This window comes from Plecotus auritus (genome assembly GCF_963455305.1).
Source record: "Plecotus auritus genome assembly, chromosome: 8".
NCBI classification, from domain to species: domain Eukaryota; kingdom Metazoa; phylum Chordata; class Mammalia; order Chiroptera; family Vespertilionidae; genus Plecotus; species Plecotus auritus.
This window is the reverse complement of record NC_137782.1, coordinates 3,249,555-3,271,729: the sequence shown is the minus strand read 5'-3', so window position 1 is coordinate 3,271,729 and position 22,175 is coordinate 3,249,555. Positions and strand designations below refer to the sequence as shown.

Sequence of the window (22,175 nt, the reverse complement as noted above, 5' to 3'; positions counted from 1 at the left end):
CACGTTAGTCTAGATCAGCCTTGGGCAAACTACGGCCCGCGGGCCGGATCCGGCTGTTCTATCCGGTTCTCTTGCTCTCCCCTCCGCTCCTTTACTTTGAATTTATATTAGTTCACACAAACACTCCATCCATGCTTTTGTTCCGGCCCTCCGGTCCAGTTTAAGAACCCATTGTGGCCCTCGAGTCAAAAAGTTTGCCCACCCCTGGTCTAGATGTTGAGATGAGTGTAATATGCAAATATTTACGAGCATGCTGAAATCAAAGTGGTTCTTTCAGAGTGCTGTGTATTCGTCCACTCATGCTAAAAAGAACTGTTACTAACATGTGGGGGAGAGAGTGCTCAGGGCTCTGTTTCTGTGCGGTTGTTTGGTTTATAAATTAAACATGAGGGCTTGCCTTCGGAAAGGAAAGGAGCAGCCAGACCAGTTGATCTCCGAGGCCCTTCTAGCGGAGGCATTCAGTGGTGTTCGGAAGCATGCTCGCTCCACTCGGGTTTCTCATCCCTGGAACCCCAGCGATGTACTGAACGGCGGTAATGGAGGGTTGGTGAGAGCACAGTTCAGGGCGGGTGTGGAAGGCTTTCTGGAGCGTGGAGGGCTCCGTTGAGGTGGGAATCGGCTCTGTGTTGTTTGCCGCGGCATTCCTGGCACCTCCTATACCTCTAGGGAGTGGGCGCCCACCACATACTCGTTTCTGACGGGATCTCTTGGAGTAAGTCCTGGTAAGAGTACCGGTCTTATTCTCCTATTTTCAGTCATAACCTTACTTCCTCCAGTCTCTCTTCTCCTCCCCCTCCTCCTCCTTCTTTTAATATGTTTTTATTGATTTCATAGAGAGATGAAGGGAGAGGGATAGAGAGATAGAAACATCGATTAGCTGCCTCCTGCACACCCCTACTGGGGAAATGAGCCCAGGACCTGGGCATGTGCCATGACCAGGAATGGAACCGGTGACCTCTTGGTTCATGGGTCGAAGATGCTCAACCACTGAGCCACACTGGCCAGGCTCCTCCTCCTCCTCCTCCTCCTCCTCCTTCTTCCTTTTAAATATGTCCTCCAATCTTCCTTTAAAAGAAGTTATGGATATAATATAACCAAATATTGAAATCGATAATTTAGATATAACCATTTTCTTTAGAAAATATTATTGGACTTGAAGAAAATTGAAGTTGTTTTTAGCTATTTAAATAATTTGAGAACAATTTAAAGTATGATTCTAGAGACGATCAGTTTATATGCAACCTTTTGGGAAAAAACGATGGTGAAAAATTAAATACTTCTCTGTGCAGAGAGAAACACAATACCCATTTTAATTTATTCCTTCGCATCTAGGAAATGCAATTGACTGTAAGAATAATTAAAACGTGCAGATGATACAGTTGTAAAGGAATGTATGCCATCGGTCATGCTTTCTAAGTTACGACTAAATATCGCGTTTGATTTTCTGTGGCAGTTTTGGCCTCAAAGGACTTTCACTGTGTTCTGACTCCTTTATTTGAGGTCCGAAACCCTTTTTTCCAGAAAGTTACCCGTTCACGGCATCCCCAGAGCGAAAGCAGTCTGCTTCGCGCCGGGCTTCCGTGCTGGGGGCCGGGTCAGGCCGAGCTGGGAGCGAGCTGGGATGGGACGGGGAGGGGACGCGCCTCTCATCTGTGACCGTGTCTGTTCTGGGTTCTGTCCCGGTTTGGGAAAGAGCAGACGGAGAAAGCGTAGGTTCTCGTTCCTTGCACAGCGCCTCTGGATCGGCCGTTCTGTGGGTGACACGGAGCAGAGGAAGGGAGCCGCACAGTCAGGGGGTCAGGGGGCCAGGGGGTCCGTCCTGCCTGTCCCTCCTGAGCCAGCTCAGCGGCCAGGGTGGGTCCCACACCAGCGTTGATTCCAGTCCTGCCTGCAGCGGGTCAGCCACGAAACTCTGCTCTGCACCCCGCCCCCAGTGAGCCAGCTGCTTATGTTGGGGGGACAGAGATTACAGGGAAGTAGGCAGAAGGGATGCCACACGGGCAGCTGACAGGCCTGGAGCTTCGCAGCGGCCTGCGGGTGGGCAAAGGCGGGCGCTGTGGCTCCGGCCAGGAGGTAGTTACCTTCCCGTAGGACAGGCCGCTCCCCGCAAGGGCTGGGGGTGAGGCTGCCCCTCCACGTGACCTCCGGGTCCCGCCGGCCTTCTCTAATCGGAACGAGACAGCCACGGGGAACAGAGCACGACTCACATTCTTTTTCTTTTTTTTTTTAATATATTTTATTGATTTTTCACAGAAAGGAAGGGAGAGGGATAGAGAGTTAGAAACATCGATGAGAGAGAAACATTGATCAGCTGCCTCCTGCACACCCCCCACTGGGGATGTGCCCGCAACCCAGGTACGTGCCCTTGACCGGAATCGAACCTGGGACCCTTCAGTCCGCAGGCCGACGCTCTATCCACTGAGCCACACCGGTTTTGGCACGACTCACATTCTTCCGGTTCTCACGGGTCCCCAGCATTCTCCGTCTGCCCCTCTCAGCACTGCGTGTTCGTGTTTTAAATCAGCTCTGCTTCCTCGGGGTTTGCACCCTAGTCCCCCCTGGCAGCCAGCGCGCAGGCTGCTTTCCCCGGTGCAGGGCATCGCGTCCCCTCCCGTCTCGCTCATGCTCTGTCACTGTGATCTTTTGCTGGAGGGCAGACAGCCCCAGTTTGGAAACACTCCGCCTGCCTGCTGGGGAGGTGCCTGCCAGGGGGCACGCCTCACCAGTCCGTCCTGTGGGCAGCCCTTCCCACCACGGGGGGCGCTGTTGGTGCTGGAGACGTCCCTCCCCCACCTGCCTGCTTTGGGCGGGACCCTGCTCACCAGACCTTCTGGGGAGACCTCCACCTGGACACCCCCCTCCTCCCCATCACTCTCGGCGTCTGTGTGCCTTCAAGTTCACCCGCTGGAAGGCGGCCTTGGGGGGTTCCTTGTGCCGTGAGTTCCCTGGGCTCGGGGGTAGAGAGGGTTCCCTGACCTGGCTGGGAGACCGACGTTCCCATGATCTTCCGTTTCGTTTGGACAAACATGTGGTCCAAGTGTCGGATTCACAAATTATCTTTCAAACACGTCGGCGCACACGGGACTTCTTGGGTGTGTCTGCTCCCTGAGACCAGATCCCCAGTCTCCTGGTGCAAGGACAGTCGCTTAAAAAGTTCTTCTCGCCCTGGCTGGTGTGGCTCAGTGGATAGAGCGTTGGCCTGCGGACTGAAGGGTTCCCGGTTTGATTCCAGTCAAGGGCTCATGCTTGGGTTGTGGGCTCCATCCCCAGTAGGGGGCGTGCAGGAGGCAGCCAATCAATGATTCTCTCTCATCATTGATGTTTCTGTCTCTCTCTGCCTCTCACTTCTTCTATGAAATCAATAAAAATATATTAAAAAAAATTCTAGTGATTTTTATTATATACTCAAAAAATCTAGTTTATTTTTTGAGTACCAGTCTATCTCCCTACCAGAAAAGGAAATAAGAAAGTATAATTTAATCTGATGCGAAGCAGTCTTGTTTCTTTCACCCATTTTTGTCAATGTTGCATTATACATTAATTGCTTCTTACCCACGAAAAGAAGCAAAAAAAAAAAAAATTGCTTCTTACCCAGTTCATCAAGTTGTATGTAATGTTCGCTGGCTTCCTGTCTAGTTTAATGTTTTTGACGGAGAGTCATCTTTGCATTTTGGCAGGTCAGGTCTATCTGTTGAAGCTCTTGTGTTTATAATGTTTCCCTTCTACCCTCCCTGGGGGAGGGGCTGGAGGGGAGAGCGAGGATGAGGGAGAAACAATGAAATGGGAGTGATCTGCAGCCCAGACTGCCCTTCCGTGAAACAGCTGTAATTTCCTGGTGCCGCGGCTCCCATGGGGACAGTTTGGTCAGCATGGTTTTCTGGGCTGTTTTCTTTCCGTTCGGGAGATGGGAGCCGCGGCGAGGATGCATTTCGGCAGAAGACGGTGGTGGTGCGGTGGGCGTGCCACGCTCCTGGAAATACTGCGACGTCGGGTCAGAGGAGTGCGGGTTTGGGCATCGAGGTGTTTGACGTGCAGAGAGAGGGATGGTGGTTCTTCTTAACCCGACGCAACAAGAAGGTCGGATGAAGGGAGTCCGGGAGCGAAAACCCAGTGTGTCGCCACGGTGTCCTTGCGGGCGGGAGGGACGCCAGCGATGCTCAGACTGGGGTTTGTTGGTGTTGGCATGCGGCACGCGGAGAAGGGCATCCTGAAATACCCGGGCGCGTGAGAAAGTGAGAAGATGTGTTTAGGACCTTAACCCGATCACTGCTGCCGGGGACACGTGTCTTCGCCTTCTCCGGGCAGGCTGGTGCCATCTCTGTCCCTCCGTCCCTCCGTCCCTCTGTGGCCTGGGCAGAAGGCCCTGTGCCTACCCATGCCCCTCTGCACACAGATGCACAGCCCTTGTGCCCTCTGCTTGCATCAGCCTCCTCTTTTCTCCTGCCTTTTGAATCTTTTGCAAGGAAATTGATCTCACACAGAACGCTCTCCAATTCATCAGCTGCTCAAAGATATCATTTCTAAGCATAAGGAAGAGACCGAAAAAGGGTGCCAGGGTCAGCTCGCCCGTCTCCACAGAGCTGCCTGGCAGAAACTCCGAGAGGTGCCCGCATGCCTCAGTCACTCCGGGCACAGCCGCCAGAGCCTCTCACAGTGCGGGCCACCTCCCGCCGGGGACTGTGCGGAGCGGGCCTGAAAGAGAGCATTGTGCTCCGAGACCTTAAGCCGGAGCAGGAGGCGAAGCCAACCTCCCCGGTTATTTCGGACGTTGAAATGCCATCTAAGAGCAAAGGACTCATTATGACTCAGTTCCGTTAATTAGGCGTAAATTGCCATCTTTTGTCGGATACAAATGAAGGTGAAGGAACTCTCCAAGACCAGAGGACACAGAAATTCTAATGAGATGAGCGCATGGGCTGGGAAAGGGAGGAATACAAGGAGCCATTCAGCGGGAGGCGGGCCGCAGCCTGGCTTGTGTATGAGCAAAAAGCAAAAGCATACATTGGTCATTGTCGGGGTTCACGGAGCACGGAGAACCAAGGTCAATGTCTCCACAGGCCCGGAGGGTCCTGGCTTTGAGGGGCTGGGGGGCCAACCCAGGAAACATGCCCCTCTTTCCTCTTCCAGGTTCCACTCTGAGCTGTTGGTTGGGTGCACAGCCTGTTGGCGGCGGGAGCCCCAGAAGTGGCTGAGAGAGAAGTAAGAGTGGGCCTTTTCCCTAAAGACGATACCGGCTTAAGGCATAAAGGAAATCGGCAAAATCGACCAGGAGACTTAGAATTACACAGAAGGAGAGGGATTGTGTAAGCATAATAACAAGAACTGCAGAATTGTAATGTTGGAAAAGAACAGGGTAATTCTGGAGCTGAAAAGGGACTTCATTAGGCCAAGAAAATACTCCCCTCCTTAATCCCATCTTTAGAAATGTATAAACACATTTTCTTAATTGCATCAGCTTCTCAATTGCAAACCAGGTTGTTCCAGAGTAAATTTAGCCTTATTTAAAAGCCGAACTTCTCCCCATGTTCGTCAGAAATTAGCGTGGCCTCAAAGGTCCTATAGTCTGGTCACTAAAAGTCTTTAGTTCCTAAAATGCATTTATAACACGGTGATGAACGGTACCTTCAGGTATGCAGCGTTTCTATTCCTCTTTGAGTACATGTGTGCAGTAGAAGTTTATAATCTGCGTCCGATGGCCTTTACCGTCCTATGACGTTAGTCATGATTAATAGTTCATTCATTCCGCGCCTTAAGCACATGTAAAGTCCCAGCCACAGTGCCAACCGCTAGGAATTTGAGGATGACTCCGACCTCAGTGCTGGGGAAAGGGATCCAGGACAAGACCCGATTTAGAGAAAGTCCCCTCAGCAGTTCGACATTGAGATGCCCACACTCACGACACCAGTCAGGGTCACGCTGACCATGGAACGTGGGTTTCTGAAGAGGCGGCTGCGTCTGGGCTCACAGATCCAGACCCAGAAGCCACCAGCAGCGTGCTGTGTGTTGGTGACACCCCGTGGCCCTGGATGAAATCTTACAAGGTGAGTAAGAAGAGCCAGGACATGTGGATGGATGATGTGCTAGGAACTGAAGAGGCCTGTGGCAATGTAGGCGCGTGAGATGGGACGTCAGGCCTGTTCAGCGACGCAGGGCAGGGAAGCAGCATGCAGTGCTGTGGTCGCCGGCGGGGGCGAGGGGGGGGGTACTGGCTGGTCTTACCATGTGGGAGCTGTCGGGTGGGGGCGTCTCCGTGTTTGTGAGCTGTGTGTGGAGGGTGAGGAGGGACGCTGCCAAGTGGAGCTGAGAAGTACATTAAGAGGAGACCTAGGGAGGGGGGAGGGCATTTTTGAACAAGGTGACGGCTGTACAGGAAGGCGTAGAGAGAACAGGAAAAAGGAACGCGAGTCCACCTGTTGCTGTAGGTAGAGTCAGGGTGAAGGACACAACTGCAGTTGGCAAGCTAGCCACAGACCGGAAGCAGACTTGCAACTGGGGTCCTGGGGCTAGGAATGGGGGTGGGTGTCTAGAGAGAGGCTTGTTGACAGATGAGTGGGGAATTGAATTTTGACCTTGGCGGATGGCCCCCGTTTTTCTAAGCGAGATGTGTTCCAGGGAGATGAGCCTAGTGAAGGCTCCGTGTGGCCTTGGAGGGAATGGAAGAAGGAGAGGTGACAAGGACAGGGACAATGAAAAGTAATGGCCGCTGGGTACCCAGTTAGGACTCAAGGCATGCATTGGAGGAGATGCGTGGCGGCAGGAGTCGTGTCCAGAAACTCAGCTTTCTGCATCCGGAGGAGAGAGGGCGCTTTGCTGCTGATCCCAGTGTTGAGGTTTTGCTGGGTGAGTGAGGTTGAAAGATCAGGCCAAAGTGGAACAAAGAATGGTTTAGCTGGTCACTAAGCTTAGTAAGGGTCGCCTTGGCCTTAGGTATGTTGACCATGATGGGGTGAGTGTGTGGTGTGTGTGTGTGTGTGTGTGTGTGTGTGTGTGTGTGTGTGTGTTTGCACTGCCCCCATTGCTTCTCAGTACCCTTCCGTCTCTGTGGATGTGTTGAACTTGGCTTTCTTTCCCATGTGGGTAAACAGGGAGATGCTCTGGCCATGTCTCAGACACTTGACAACAGAGGAAGACACAAAAAGCAACTCCTGAAATGCTGGTGATGCTTATTATTACTGTCTGGTACTTCGAGTCCTCCAGGAAAAAACAGAACAACAGCACAGCCAGTGTGGCTCAGGGGTTGAGTGTCACCCTGTGAACCAGGAGGTCACGGTTCTATAACTGGTCGGGGCACAGGCCTGGGTTGTGGTCTTGATCCCCATTGTGGGGCGTGCAGGAGGCAGCTGATCCACGATTCTCTCTCATCATTGATGTTCCTTTCTCTCCCTCTCCCTTCCTCTGTGACATCAATAAAAAAATATTAAAAAAAAACAACAAATCAACAAAGAAACAGTAAGAACTCAACCAAGAAAACGCCTTCCCTCCTGTGTTTTGAAATGAGCTCAGTACCTTGTTTTTCAGAGCCTGCCCCGTTATGTCCTTGGCATTCTGTGCGAGGAATCGGCTTTTGCCTTCAGGATGGCCTGTTCGTGCTCAGGTTAGACGCAGAGACATAGGCACTGCCTTTGAGGGATATTTGGAAGAGCTCAGAGGCAAACAGGTGTACAGAGAAGGAAAGAAATAGGGCTTATTTAGGCTGGTTGCTAGCACTACGTCACGTGCTGTTGCTATGCGGTCATTTGAATTTGTCAGACAAAAATCCTCATGGTTCATTTGCTTACTGGCGACTCGGGGCAGGCTTCGGATGCAGAGGCCGCGCTAAGCCCTGCCTGCCGGATTGCTCTGCCGGACTCTGCAAGGCAAACGGAGAACTAACTACACGGAAACGTGCATCTTCACGCGGGGACGTGTTGATCACAGAGCCACCCCAGTGTGTCCTCCAACTACGGACGGTGCAGGGCCTGCCAGCCCCGACGTCGTGGCATCTAGGCCTGTCCCCATTTGCCTCAAAGGAAAAGCTCGGTTCAGTTCAGTTCACTGCCGTGTGTGTGTGTGTGTGTGTGTGTGTGTGTGTGTACTAGTCTATGTTCAGCCAGCTTCAAATGTGTTAAGAACGAGACAACGAGCTGAAATCAAGCTGTGAGGTTGGTGAGTGGACCTTGGCCTGGGAATAAGTAAAATCTGGGTTTTAGGTTTTTTTTTTTTTTTTAATTTATTGATTTTTTACAGAGAGGAAGGGAGAGGGATAGAGAGCTAGAAACATCATCGATGAGAGAGAGACATCGATCAGCTGCCTCCTGCACACCCCCTACTGGGGATGTGCCCGCAACCCAGGTACATGCCCTTGACCGGAATCGAACCTGGGACCCTTCAGTCCGCAGGCCGACGCTCTATCCACTGAGCCACACCAGTTAGGGCTGGGTTTTAGTTTTGATTCAGCAACTAACCAGCCTTATCACTTGTGCAGGTCACTGACCTCTGGGGTCTTCATTTCCTCAGCCATAAAGTGAACTTTCAAGGTCTTTTTTTTTTTTTTTTGCTCTTCATAATTCGTGATCTTTTAAATTGTGTTGGAAAGATTTACAAAACAGTTTTTACTTTCTTGCTGTTTTCTACTTAGGTCGATGCGGCCCAGCCTTCTCCTGCGTTAACAGTTCTTGTGCTCAAACTGCAGGCTCCCCAGGTTTCGGGGGAACAAAGCCCTTCCTTTTCAAATGCTTAGTTGTCTGTGTGCCCCGCGACCTGCGGCTGTTGTCTATTCATTAGCGCCCAGCACCGGTGGGCAGGGACCATAAACCGGGAGATGTAGGCGAGCTACCGCTGTGATGGCCGCCCTGATGCCGGGAATGAGTTTCTGGGGGGACATTATCCTTAGTCACTCAGTTATCCTCCCTGCGTCTCCAGGAGCTAATTGGGGGGATGACTGTGCAAACAGATCCACAGCCACGGACATGTTCTCCCAGGCCCGCGCCCCCCCGCACGTCCAGGGGCAGGAAATGTCACACCCGCGTTCCTTTCTGCTCCGTGGGCACAAATGGGTACTTGCTTTCAGGCTGATCAGAAAGTGTGTTTAGACCAGCCGTGGGCAAACTACGGCCCGCGGGCCGGATCCGGCTGTTCTACCCGGTTCTCTTGCTCTCCCCTCCGCTCCTTTACTTTGAATTTATGTTAGTTCACACAAACTCTCCATCCATGCTTTTGTTCCGGCCCCCCGGTCCAGTTGAAGAACCCATGGTGGCCCTCGAGTCAAAAAGTTTGCCCACCCCTGGTTTAGACCCTTTGGTTGAGGTCAGTGTGCGGAGGAGAACAACACACCCTACTCCTGGGGTCACAGACCAGGGGAGGGAGGAACTTTCTGGGGGTGCAGCCCCGCCTCCTCGGGGCACCACGTTCTCTCCCCTCGTTGGGCATTGCTTGTATTTTGCCTTTTCTTCCTATTTGTGTCCTCAATAAGGGAACATTTCAAAAAGTGTACTTTGGTTAGATTCAAGACACTGGAGCTTCGGTGTACAATTCCGAAAACTGCCCTTGAAGGAGCAGCCCAGCCGTGTGGCCATAGAGCGATATGTGTGAGCCGCCGTTTCAGCACCTACTACGAAACAGGGTTAATGAGATGGGAAGAGTTGCTCGGTGAAACGTGGCGCACTTGGCAGGGAAAAACGCACATTCACTCGCGGACGGGGATGCCGGTGGAAGTCTTCAGGGTCGCAGAAGGACTGGATCGGAACTGGATCCTCGCTGGCCGGCGGCATCGGCTCACTTCGCGAGTCTCCAGAGGGGGACGGGGCCAGGCCGGTCCGTGTCGGGGGCCACTTGAAAGACTTTCTAAGTCCCGAGGTGGCTGTGATCCTTGTGAGAAGACGTGGGAACACTGGGCCCCGGCCTTTGGTTTCGGGAAGCTTGTCCATAGTTCGCAGCGAGCTTTTCCTGGGCCCCTGCTTCCTGCGGGCCTTCCCTGGTTTCGGGAGCTGCTGGGGAAAAGGCCGTTGTGTCAAGAGACGGCGATGAAGAAAGGGCTCAGCTCTTGGCTTTCTGTCCCGCGGATGCTACGTATTCTGATTCGGTGACATGCCCCGTCAAATGTTTCACCCCAGCCAGCAGTGTTCACGTGTTTCATCGCCTCACGCTAACGCAGGGGTGGGCAAACTTTTTGACTCGAGGGCCACAAAAACTGGACCGGAGGGCCGAAACAAAAGCATGGATGGAGTGTTTGTGTGAACTAATATAAATTCAAAGTAAAGGAGCGGAGGGGAGAGCAAGAGAACCCTCCGCTCTTTCGGCTCCGCGGGCCGGATAGAAGAGCCGAACGGGCCGGATCCGGCCCGCGGGCCGTCGTTTGCCCACGGCTGCGCTAACGTATCTGTGAGGTTCAGCCACTGCACCGACCATGTAAGCAAGCCCACATGCTGGTGCACGTAGACAGAAAAGAATTACTTTTAAAAAAATACATATTTTTTATTGATTTCAGAGAGAACGGGAGAGGGAGAGAGAAAGATAGCAACATCAATGGTGAGAGACTGTCATTGATCCTCTCAGCGGCCCCACACTGGATCGAGCCCGCCACCCAGGCATGTGCCCTGACCGGGAACCCTGGTTCAGAGGTCGATGCTCCACCACTGAGCCACACCAGCCGGGCAAGAACTACTTCTCTAAAGCCGTGGACTCATAATTCGGGGACGGCGCGCGAACAGTCCCGGAGCCAGACGGTATTGTCCCCAGGAAGCACCGTCACGCAGGACGGGTGAAATAATACAGTCAGCGGTGCATTCGACTCGTTCGATGGAGAAGATTGACTCTTGTAGGGTGATCTGAAAACTGAGAGATGTATACAATTGCAACTTTTAAAACATCAGACAGAAGATTACAACCCATTTGTAAAAAAAACTTTAAATAGAGCTCATTTTTGTGAGAGATCCCTTATACTCTGAAAACATTTGCCCCAAAGTGGCTTTTAATGTCTACGTAGAAGTGAGTTGCTTTTTGTAAAAACAGGTTTTAAGTGGCTCTATTTGGAGCTTCAATAATAAAGGAGTTGGTGGCTATCTAGGTCAGGACTTGACAGGGTGCGTCAGGTGGAGGACGGTCCGTCCTGGAAGGATAAAAGGCAGCTGCAGCATCACTAAGGCCCTGGCACCAGACAGGTACCTGCTCTGCCCTTAGAACCCAGGGCCCCGGAGAGGACAGATGCTGCCGCCAGACTGACCAGCACCCAGCACCGGGCGGGTCTGGAACGATGCGCTGCCTGGGAGCGGTGTCCTGGGCGCCTGGGAGTCACGCTGGTTCCCGCACCTGTGGCCACGCCTGCAGCACCCAGTTCCCCAGGGGGTGCCCCAGTCCGGAGCCTCATCGCTCACCCGTCCATCCGAAAGCTGCTCCGAGGGCAGCGGCCCTTCCCCAGGAGAGGAGGTGAGGAGGGGCCGGCTCACAGGGAGTCTGCATTCCTGGGAATCTCCAGTGGGAATGACCCAGGACCTTCTGTCCCAGTGGTCGGCAAACTCATGAATCAGCAGAGCCAAATATCAACAGTACAACGATTGACATTTCTTTGGAGAGCCAAGTTTTTTTAAACTTAAACTTCTTCTAACGCCACTTCTTCAAAATAGACTCGCCCGGGCCGTGGTATTTTGTGGAAGAGCCACCCTCCAGGGGCCAAAGAGCCGCATGTGGCTCGCGAGCCGCAGTTTGCCGACCACGGTTCTGGGGTATTGTTAAACGTTTGCTTCTATTATTGCAAGGTGTGGCGTCTCCGAGGGGCTCACTAATATTAGCTGATTGAGTGAGAGAGAACTGCATCTTTCCCAGTTTACGGCATAACGTGTTAAATTAGGCTCGTCACTGGGTTAAATGTTAGCCGGGGCATGATTCACGTATAAGCTGTAAGTAACGTATGAACAAAAGAAACTCTCACCATTTATTATAATTTGTTTCGGCATTTTTTAATAATCCAAGGGATCAGATTTTTAAAAAGTATTGTCTTTTTTCTCCGTTGTCTGTGCTGCCTTAGTTATTGGAAGCCATAAGAATTACATTTTTGGTGCCGAAACCGGTTTGGCTCAGTGGATAGAGCGTCGGCCTGCGGACTGAAAGGTCCCGGGTTCGATTCCGGTCAAGGGCATGTACCTTGGTTGCGGGCACATCCCCAGTGGGGGGTGTGCAGGAGGCAGCTGATCGATGTTTCTCTCTCATCGATGTTTCTAACTCTCTATCCCTCTCTCTTCCTCTTTGTAAAAAAGCAATAAAATATATTTAAAAAAAAAAAGAATTACATTTTTGGGATATCTCCTAACAACTTTAAATTTGAGAGAGGGAGGCATCTTTATAGCAGAAATCAAATAGTTAGAAGCGCACACAGTTTAACAGAGCTTCTGGAGAATTCTAACTTCGCTTGGAGTGGGAACGCGGCTGCTCGAGGTGGCCGGGTTAAGTGAGACATGGAGATTGCTGAGCGGTGTCACTCCTGGTCTTCAGAATTCCCCCCGCGGCCCCCGGATGTGTTCGCCTTCAGGGCAGTGACCTCCCGCATTCATTGCTCATTGCTCTTTGGACTCAGAGCACCTGTGACTTTGGGGTTCTGCCTCGCCGCCCTCAGGCTTGTCTTTCCTTCCCCTCCTGGCACGTTAATTACCCGCCTCTTCTGCCTTCTCTTGGAGAATCAGCCTTGCAGCCTCTTCCTGGTCCCTGCAGGCTCTGCGGGGGCCCTGGACCAGACCCGGTGATGTCATTCCGGAGAACTGCAGTTCGGTGGAGGGAGATTTTTTTCTGACCTCATGCTTCCCTTGGCCAACGTTTTAGTTTCATTGCTTATAAATGAATGGGCCAGTTTGTAAAAATCAGTTAAATCCCTGTGGTCACATGACACATTTTCTCTGGAAAAGCATTCACTTTGTGGAGAGACTGCCTCTTCAGAATGGAAGTGTCTGCCACAGGGAGGGATGGGTGCAGGCCTCACGCTTCAGGACTGGGTCTTGCGGGACAGCGCCCTCCTTCTCAAGGTCATGTCATCTGACCTCTGACCGGACGGCAGGACTGGACTGGGGGATCTACACTACTTGAAATTACCGACCAGAGCATTGTTCTTTATTTTCTTTCTTTCCTGTGCAAGGAAATTGATCCTACAGCGGGGAGGAAACAGCCATTCATGGGGGCTATGGAATTTAAAGCTGTGATCGCTTCAAGAGCAGCATGGTACAGCTGTGGAATCACAGGTCATCGGAGAAACTCAAAGATACTCCGCTGGGCTCAACGATAGACAGAACCACGCAAGATGGAGATCATCTATTCCTCTGCTGTGTCTCTCCTGGGAAACGTTATTTTAAGAATCAGTAGAGACATGGAAGAAAGGCATAGGAGGAATGGATGGAGAGCAGGGGCTTTTATCATCTAGAGCAAGGACAGAAAAGACTTGGTCTCCGTCTATGGTTGATGATGTGGAGGAGAACTGATTTTTTTTCACTACAGCTTTATCTTGTTAAATTAAGCTAAGCATAGGAAGGAATCTTAGACAATTTAGATAGCTAAATGTTAGGCTATTTTTAAAAAATGGTTGAGCACACTAAGTTGCCAGTTGCCAAAATAAAAATAAAATAAAAATCATTCCTGTCAGTGGAAGGAGCTGCAAGTCCATTCGTGACCAGGTACGCAGCTAATCACAGTTGCAGTGGGTTCTCCCCTCTCATTCGCGTGCGGAGTAACGGTGCCATAGCCCCCGGGGGGGAGTCCCGTTCAGAGTTACCAGGTTTGATGGGGCAACCCGGTGGGTAGTAAACATGCTTGGGAGGGAAGAGTGAGCCGTGAGCTTCGGGTACAAAAAGGACAGAGATTAAACTTGACGGGAGGGGGCGGGGCGGGGGGGAGGAGAGAGAGAATAGGAAGCTTTTGGCATGTGGAGAGTTTTCCTAGAGCAGGGGTGGGCAAACTTTTTGACTCGAGGGCCACCATGGGTTCTTAAACTGGACCGGAGGGCCGGAACAAAAGCATGGATGGAGTGTTTGTGTGAACTAATATAAATTCAAAGTAAAGGAGCGGAGGGGAGAGCAAGAGAACCCTCCGCTCTTTCGGCTCCGCGGGCCGGATAGAACAGCCGAACGGGCCGGATCCGGCCCGCGGGCCGTAGTTTGCCCACGGCTGTCCTAGGGTCTTGAGAGAGAAATGGGAGCTTTCAGCTGGAGAAGGGCAGTCCAGGCAGAAAGGGGTCTGGGTGCTGGAAAGAACACGCTGTTGGAAGGAGGACTTGGTGTGGCCTGGGAACTGGATGTGAGAGGGAGGAGGTGCAGGAGGAAGCTGTGCTGACGGCGAGACAGCACCCTCCCTCCCCTGATGCCCGTGGCCCTGTCACACAGTGGCCTCAGCTGCCCACACCTGTCCTTCCTTGGGTTCTTGGCCCAAGGGCTCCCGTCCCCACTGTGGGAGTGCTGCTGACCCTCTTTTGTCCAAGACATGAATGAAATGAATTTTAGGCGTCTCCATCTTCATTTATGTGTGGCCGTCTCTACTCTCCTCGGATGAATTCAGTAAGTGTAGTGTTTGCCCAAGACCAGGAGCTTAACCGGCTGGTCCGGAAAGTTCTTTTTAGCTCTGGGGAATCCTTCCAGTTAGCCTGGAGCAGGGATCCTCAAACTACGGCCCGCGGGCCACAGGCGGCCCGCCGAGGACATGGATCCAGCCCGCCGGGTGCCGCTGCCTGTCCTGCTTAGCAGCCGACGCGTCCCGGGCCCGCAGTGCGCATAGGAATTGGTTCATAGTTTGTTTTTTAAACTATAGTCCGGCCCTCCAACGGTCTGAGGGACAGGGAACTGGCCCCCTGTTTAAAAAGTTTGAGGACCCCTGGCCTGGAGAGTCCTGGGGCACCGAATGGATCCCGGAAAGTACATTCCAACATTTCATGAAAACTGTCTCCATGTCGAGTGCAAATGCAAAAGGAATGTAGTGTGTTCCGCAGGCAAGGATCATTTTCAAGGAGTGAGACTACGTGGTATGGCCTAGGTGTCTCCCCGTACAAAGCTTAGTCCAGCGTTGATGTTCTCTGAACATAACCCAGTCCGTCTTGAACCTGATAACCAAGTTCTTTGCAATGGCCACAGATTGGGTTTAGTGTGAAGAATTTTGCAAAGCTTCCACTTTACGAGGAGGGTAAATGTTAGTGAGAACCCCTGTTCCTTTTCTTTGGAACAGGATAAGTGTTTGCAGTTTCTTTTATTTTTCTGTTGGTTTTTGGAGGAAGTTGAAAATAATGACCTTTCCAAATTTTCAGATAGCCCTGTAGCATGCTTTAGTCTAACATAAGCAGGGATTTTTGGATGTTCTTATCACTGGTTAAGTTCCTCTATGGAAGGACTTCTGTAAAACTTGTTTCAAATTTTGATTTGATAACAGCTTCCTTTATACCTTTTCGTTTGACTTGATTTTGAAGATTCTGTAAGTCACTGATGTACTTCATTCATTCACTGTTTATACCACAGATTATGGCGTCTGCTATTATAAACAAGCAGGATGGCAGAATGGTACGCTGTTCATTCACTTGTTTTTGTAACAGCAGCTGGCCAGTGTAGCAGGAAACAATAATGATCTAAAATGGGGTATATAAAATGGACATTTCTTTCCAGTCGGACTGTTTGATACAAAGAGCACCCGGGTCTCATCCCCCAGCGGAGATGAGTAGATCCGCTATAGATGATGATGACTTGTGACCACAACGGTGATGGCAGTGAGAACAGCACGCCTTACTGAAGGCACGGGGAGGGTGCTACGTAGAGTTCTTCTCTCACAGCCTCTCATGTACTTTTCAGAATTCTTTGCTGCTTCATCGATCAGAGATTGGCAAAGAAGCTTGGGTATAATGTTGTGAGGGACCTGATGAACTAATCAATGCATTCCCTAAAAACTGTGTCTCAAGCTGGAGAGATAAAAAATGACTTCTTTCAGTGAATATTTAAGTCATGTCATGTTAGTTATAAATATACAAAATATAAATCTAGTTAAACCTGTCTTATAATACCTGTCTCCTGTAATGGTAAAATCAAAGAAACTTTAAACATATGCGAAAACACTAAAACAAAAACATTAAATTGGAATGAAGCGCGTTATTTCCGTGTCGTAGAGGTTGATGTTTTATTGAAACTAACACTGTACAAAGTGTGTCTGTGTTACGCTAGGGGGTCCTGTTATGCTTATATAGTCATGTGTCCTATGTCATCCAGCTTCCCTCACTGCTGTCTTTATTTAAATCATTTCAAAACTTCATACAGCCCGGCCATGGTGAGTGTCCACCTGTGAACCAGGAGGTCACAGTTTCGATTCCCAGTCAGGGCACATACCCGGGATGCAGGCACCTTCCCCGTGCGGGGTGTATGGGAGGCCGCCAATCGATGATTGTCTCTCTCTCCCCCTCTACCTTCTGTCTCTCTCTCCCCCTCTACCTTCCTCTCTGAAATCAATAAAAATATAAAAAACACACACATAAACTTAGCTTCATAGAGCATGATCCGGCCTCATTAGACCTTTGCTTGACAGGACAGTATCGTGTACATATCAAGTCCGCCTTTTACCACTGCTTTACGCCTCTTTGTACACGTGGACACACATGGGCATGAAGTTCTCTTACTAACTTCAAAGGTTACCATGTGAATGAAACCAAAAGTCTGTTTTTAAAATTCCTGTAGAGAACGTGTAGTCTCGCAGAATCTCTTGGCCATTTCTCAGTCTCCTCCTCTCTCAAGGCGCTAATGAAAGAACTACAGGGGGGCCCCGGCCGAGGGGCGTGGTTGATTGGAGCATCGTCTTGTACCCTAATCCACAGGTTTAGATCTCAGGCTTGATTCCCAGGCAGGGCTCACGCTTAGGTCGCAGGCCCAGTGCCCCGTTGGGGAGCGAGTGGGAGGCAACCAATAGATGTTTCTCTCTCTCTTCCTTCCTCTCTTGCTCTAAAAAAAAGAAAAAAAAGAGAAAAGAAATCAATGAAAACATATCTTCTGACAAGGATTTAAAAGAAGAAACTAACACAGGAAATAAGAAGCTGCCGAACGGCGAGGTGCAGTGCTAGGCTCTCTAGGTGCACTGTCTCATCGAGTCTCATAGCCACCCCAGGGCCCAGGAGGCCTCGTGATCCCTCTGCTCCAGACAAGGACGCGGAACCTTGGGCGTGTTCAGTAAGTGACTCCCAAGGTCACATGACTAGTAGAAAACCACACGGATTTTGAACCCGGGTGCTCTCATTCCAGAGCCAATAATCCCCTTACAGGTAGCTTTATTTCTAGAAAATAACTCCATAAACATGGACAGTGCACCTGCCGGGGTACCAGGTACCAGACGGATGCTCCCCATATGTTCCAGTCTTTCCGGAAGTCTCAGCAGAGGGATGCTGTCTCTGGCCTTGGGTCAGCTGAGGAGGCTCAAGGTTACCCTTTTAGAACGTCACTCCCCACCTTAAAAGACGTAAACATGTGAAGACTCGTTGAGAAAGACAGGAGATTTAAAAGCAGAATTTAAAATAGTGTCTTTCCTCGAGCTACAGGAGCTAGGGCTATGTTTTCCAGAGACAGACAACCTGGTAAGAGCTCTTCCATTTATAAGGTTATTAGAAAGGGGGCCCATCACGCTTAGCAAAGGGCTCTGAGGATCTATTGCAGCCGTGGGCAAACTACGGCCCGCGGGCCGGATCCGGCCCATTCGGCTGTTCTATCCAGCCCGCGGAGCCGAAAGAGCGGAGGGTTCTCTTGCTCTCCCCTCCGCTCCTTTACTTTGAATTTATATTAGTTCACACAAACACTCCATCCATGCTTTTGTTCCGGCCCTCCGGTCCAGTTGAAGAACCCATTGTGGCCCTCGAGTCAAAAAGTTTGCCCACCCCTGATCTATTGTATGCGAGCCTGGGCAAAGGGTGTGAAATAAACACCTTGTGAAATGAAGTTCTCTACGTTGCTGACAGTTTTGGTCAACAAATTGTGTGGCGCATTTATTAACGCAAATACTTCATTTATAACGGGGCTGTTGGGGGGAGGCTTTGTTACACTAGAGCACTACGGGAACGTAATCCCGATTATGGGCACGATGACGCTCATACCTGCAGCGCCCTGTGGCTTATATGCATCTGTAACATGACTGTTTTTTGAAAAGAAAAGCATTCTGTGTCACAGTCTAAACCAGGGGTGGGCAAACTTTTTGACTCGAGGGCCACAATGGGTTCTTAAACTGGACCGGAGGGCCGGAACAAAAGCATGGATGGAGTGTTTGTGTGAACTAATATAAATTCAAAGTAAAGGAGCGGAGGGGAGAGCAAGAGAACCCTCCGCTCTCTCGGCTCCGCGGGCCAGATAGAACAGCCAGACGGGCCGGATCCGGCCCGCGGGCCGTAGTTTGCCCACGGCTGGTCTATACAGTACAATGGATGTGAGATAATTGACAATTCATAGACTGAGAGCTCAGACAGTAAGAGAACTCCAGGTGAGTGTACGTGTGGGCATATGTGTGTGCATGTATAGGTAAACGCATGCACACATAAGCCTATTTGTAACACACAAAGCCAGCTAGGGTTCATGTGCTTTTGGTCATTGGTGCGTTTTGACTCCTGTGTTCAAATATTTCTTTGCACAGAGCAGACATCATCGCTTTGGGTATGAACATGCATTTAAGGTTTTTAAACCTGTCACTGTTCTTTGAAGGACAAGACATTATAATGGTAAATGCACCCTAACCTTCGGAGATCCTCCCTGTGTTACCTGTTAAAGTTTCATTGATTTCCTTCGCTTCTCATCTCTATCATTTGCATATCATCTTCTTGTCGGTTGATGGCTCAGGACTCCGTATCGGTCGGTTACTTGCAAGTCCTGCAGGAATAGGATGGTTAGCCAAAGGGCCGAGTGTCTAACCTGGTGGGACTAGTGGTCACACCGACAGCTAACAAGTGCATGATCCCAAACTGTGGTGAGGACAGACGGACCTGGCCGGGAGAGTCCTCGGTGGAGCAGGCCTTTGTCAGGTCGGGAGGGGGCACGGGAAAGGAAAGGAAAGGGAGCCAGGGGCGTGCGGACGGCCGCCTTGGGATGGCGGTCACATGAAGCTAGCGCTGGGGCAGGCAGGTCACTAGCTTGGACAGGCCAGAGGCTCGGCGTGCCATTGACAGGAGAATCGGCCAGACTTGAGAGAGAGAGGACAGAAAGAGACCGGTCAGCCAGAGGCTCCATCGCGGGCCAGGAGCAGTGTTGAGCGAGAGCTGGGTTATGGGGCGCGGGTTCGAGGCAGAGGGAGTAGGGGATTCAGTGTCAAACGCTGCTCTTTCTAGACCAGCTCTCTACAGTAAGCAGCCATCGGTGGCCTGTCAGCAGCAGTACCATCATCCCGAATGCCCCTGCCTCTCTTGGAGCTTAGAGGAATTACATGATGAAAAGTCTCATAAACGGGCCGCTTTCCACTGGCGGTGGGCCTGCCATCCTTCGGGCTAATGGTGTACCCGTGCTGGAGAGAAGGAGCCCCCTTGTAGGCTGGGAGGAGGGGGAAGGCGAGGAGAAGGCCTTAGGGACGCTCCTTCGAGGCGATGGACGGGCCACAGGCTCCTGTGGAATATGGAAGTGACCAGTTGAATGAGGAGCTCGTACACAGAGCTGCTTGGGTGGGTTGCTGGTGAAGAAAGAGCAGGCCGGCTTGTCAGGATGCCCGTGGATGGTTAATGATTTAGCGATGAGAGGTTTAATGTGCTCCCTGCTTTGAAGATGGGGGTGGAAGAGGAGAGGGGATCAGGCCCTGCAGCTCTCGGCCAGCTTCCCTCTGTGAAGCCAGAGGATGGGGGGAGTCACGGCCAGATGTGCGGAGCCTCTGCTCCTGCTCACTCCCACGGCCCCACCTTCCTGCCTTGTCCTCCCCAGCACTTTCCTCTGCCCCGCTAGCTAGCTAGCTAGCTGGGAGATGCATACAGTACTTCCCCACATTCTTTCTTACTTGAGGGAAGGAGAGAAAAGAGAGAGAGGGAGGGGGGAGCGAGCACAAATTGGCAGAGAACCCTGAAAGAAAATGAGTTTGACAGATCTGCTCAGGTCTGGATTTCTGTCTTCCTGTTTCCTAAATCTGTGGGGAAGGCTAAAGCCCTGCCCCCACGTGAAGCAAATCCCCGAGGCCCCTGCCTGACGGGGGTGTGGGGGGGTGCGCACATTCATCATTTTCTCCCCAAATTATCAGAGGAGGCTCCACGCAGACACAACCGAGACACAAATCATTAGCTTCAAATTATTGGCGGGAAATCAAATGAGTGCTGGAGGCTTTAAAGTGGGTGGGCTAATGTGGAGGAGAAAAAACTAATTGAAACGCGGAGAGTCTCATGCATAATAAATACCTCCAATCCAGTTGTAATTCAATTCAAATGCTGCCGCTAATGGATTGCTCGCGATGAGCGGTGCGGTGTGCTGCGTGCCGCTTCCTGGCGTTTCCCCTCTTCGCCTGTGATGTCTCCCCGGACACACCGGCCTGACGATGCTGAATGACTCGTTTCACTGGTGGTGTCCAGTTGGGCCACGGGCTCCGAGAGACCTGGGGCCGGGCGTCCTGCGTTCCCGGTGTCGGCTCCTGCGTGTTCCGCAGGCTCCTGCTGCATGCGGCGTCCAGGCAGGCTCACCTCGCAGAGGTGGTCTGCCCTGGGGAGGGGTCCACTTGGTGATGGGGCTGGGCACTCCGCTGGCTGCGCTCTGTCCAGCTCCCCGGGGCTGTTGGATGATCCCCCTCTGCGTGGGGGACGCACACCGGGCCTGCACTCTGTGAAATGCGGGCACAGCTCGGCTCCGCTTCACTCTGCGGGACCTTAGCCCGTGGCCCCCCTCCCCCCAGCCTTCGCAATGATGTGCGATAATCGTCCCTGCCCCACTGGGGTGTAGTAGGACTCAATTAGATAATCCGAAAGCACTGCTTAAATTATAAATGGGGAAGTTGTAGTTGGGCTTGTAAGAGGGCTGAGCAGTAGCTGCAAATACTATGCTTCCTGTGCAGTCTTTACTCTTGGCAAAGTGCCTTGTGCAGAGAAGGGTGGATACGTGTGTGTGTCTCTGTGTGTGTGTGTGTGTCTGCACATCTATATATATTTATATACTAGAGGCCCGATACACAAAGATTCGTGCAAGAATGGGCCTTCCGCCCTAACTGGTTTGGCTCAGTGGATAGAGCGTCGGTCTGCGAACTGAAAGGTCCCAGGTTCGATTCCGGTCAAGGGCATGTACCTTGGTTGTGGGCACATCCCCAGTAGGAGGTGTGCAGGAGGCAGCTGATCGATGTTTCTCTCTCATCGATGTTTCTAACTCTCTCCCTTCCTCTCTGTAAAAAAAATCAATAAAATATATTAAAAAAAAAAAAAAAAAAAAAGAATGGGCCTTCCTTCCCCGGGCTGCCGGCACCGCCTTCGCTCTGGCCAGAGCTGCCTTTCCACCTTCCCATGCTGCCCAGAGGCCCGGAGCAGCTGCGGGCAGTGTGGAATGCCTGTGTTGTTGCCATGGTGACAATGCAGGTGTTCCTCCCCACCCCTGGCCACTTGGTGCCTACATATGCAAATTACCTCATCATCTTTGTTGGGTTAATTTGCATACTCACTCCTGATTGGCTGGTGGGCGTCGTGAAGGTACCGTCAGTTTGCATCTTACTCTTTTATTAGTGTAAATAATAAACTTTCTTTGCCTGCAGATTCCTTCCTACTCAAAGCCACGCCTCTAACACGCACCCCGCTTTCCCCCATCTGTAATTCCATGCAGATGGAGTGGTTAGCTCTCTGCTTAGGGGCCTTGTTTCTTAGTCACCTGTCCTGCCCTGCCTGTGGGGCTTCTTGTGGCTGTCAATGCACTGGAATCCATGAAGGTGAAACTTCCATGTTCTGTGTTCTGTCCTGGGGGCGCTGCTTGGATCACAGTTTCATTGAATTCCCAGAAAAGCAGGACCTGGGGGGCGGGTTTCATCCTAGGATGGAGTCCCAGCAGCTTTTCCTGCGGTATGTCCCGGCGATCTGGACGGTCAGCACTGAACGAGCTCAGGCTCTGGATGGTGGTGATTCCACCCCCATAGAAACATGCTGGAGGCCACCTCCCTCCCGCTCTGTGGGCAGACAGGTCATCCCTGTGTGGATTCTGACATGCAGGTGTCAGCCAAGCTGGTGAGAGCCCAGGGACTGGGTCTTGATCATCCGCGGGTGAGCTGTCTGTTAGTCCAAGATCTCA

The 22,175-nt window shown here is 51.5% G+C and overlaps 1 protein-coding gene and 1 long non-coding RNA gene across 2 annotated transcripts in view; one reads left to right on the top strand and one right to left on the bottom strand.

The window, feature by feature from the left end:
• Positions 1-22,175, top strand: part of CDH2 (cadherin 2) — a 235,702-nt gene that overhangs the window by 99,381 nt on the left and 114,146 nt on the right. The window lies entirely within an intron of this gene.
• Positions 16,083-20,866, bottom strand: LOC308256189. The gene is made up of 3 exons (XR_013961421.1): positions 20,318-20,866; positions 18,711-18,818; positions 16,083-16,916 (listed from the first exon to the last, which is right to left on the bottom strand). It is a non-coding gene; the product is annotated as an uncharacterized lncRNA (long non-coding RNA).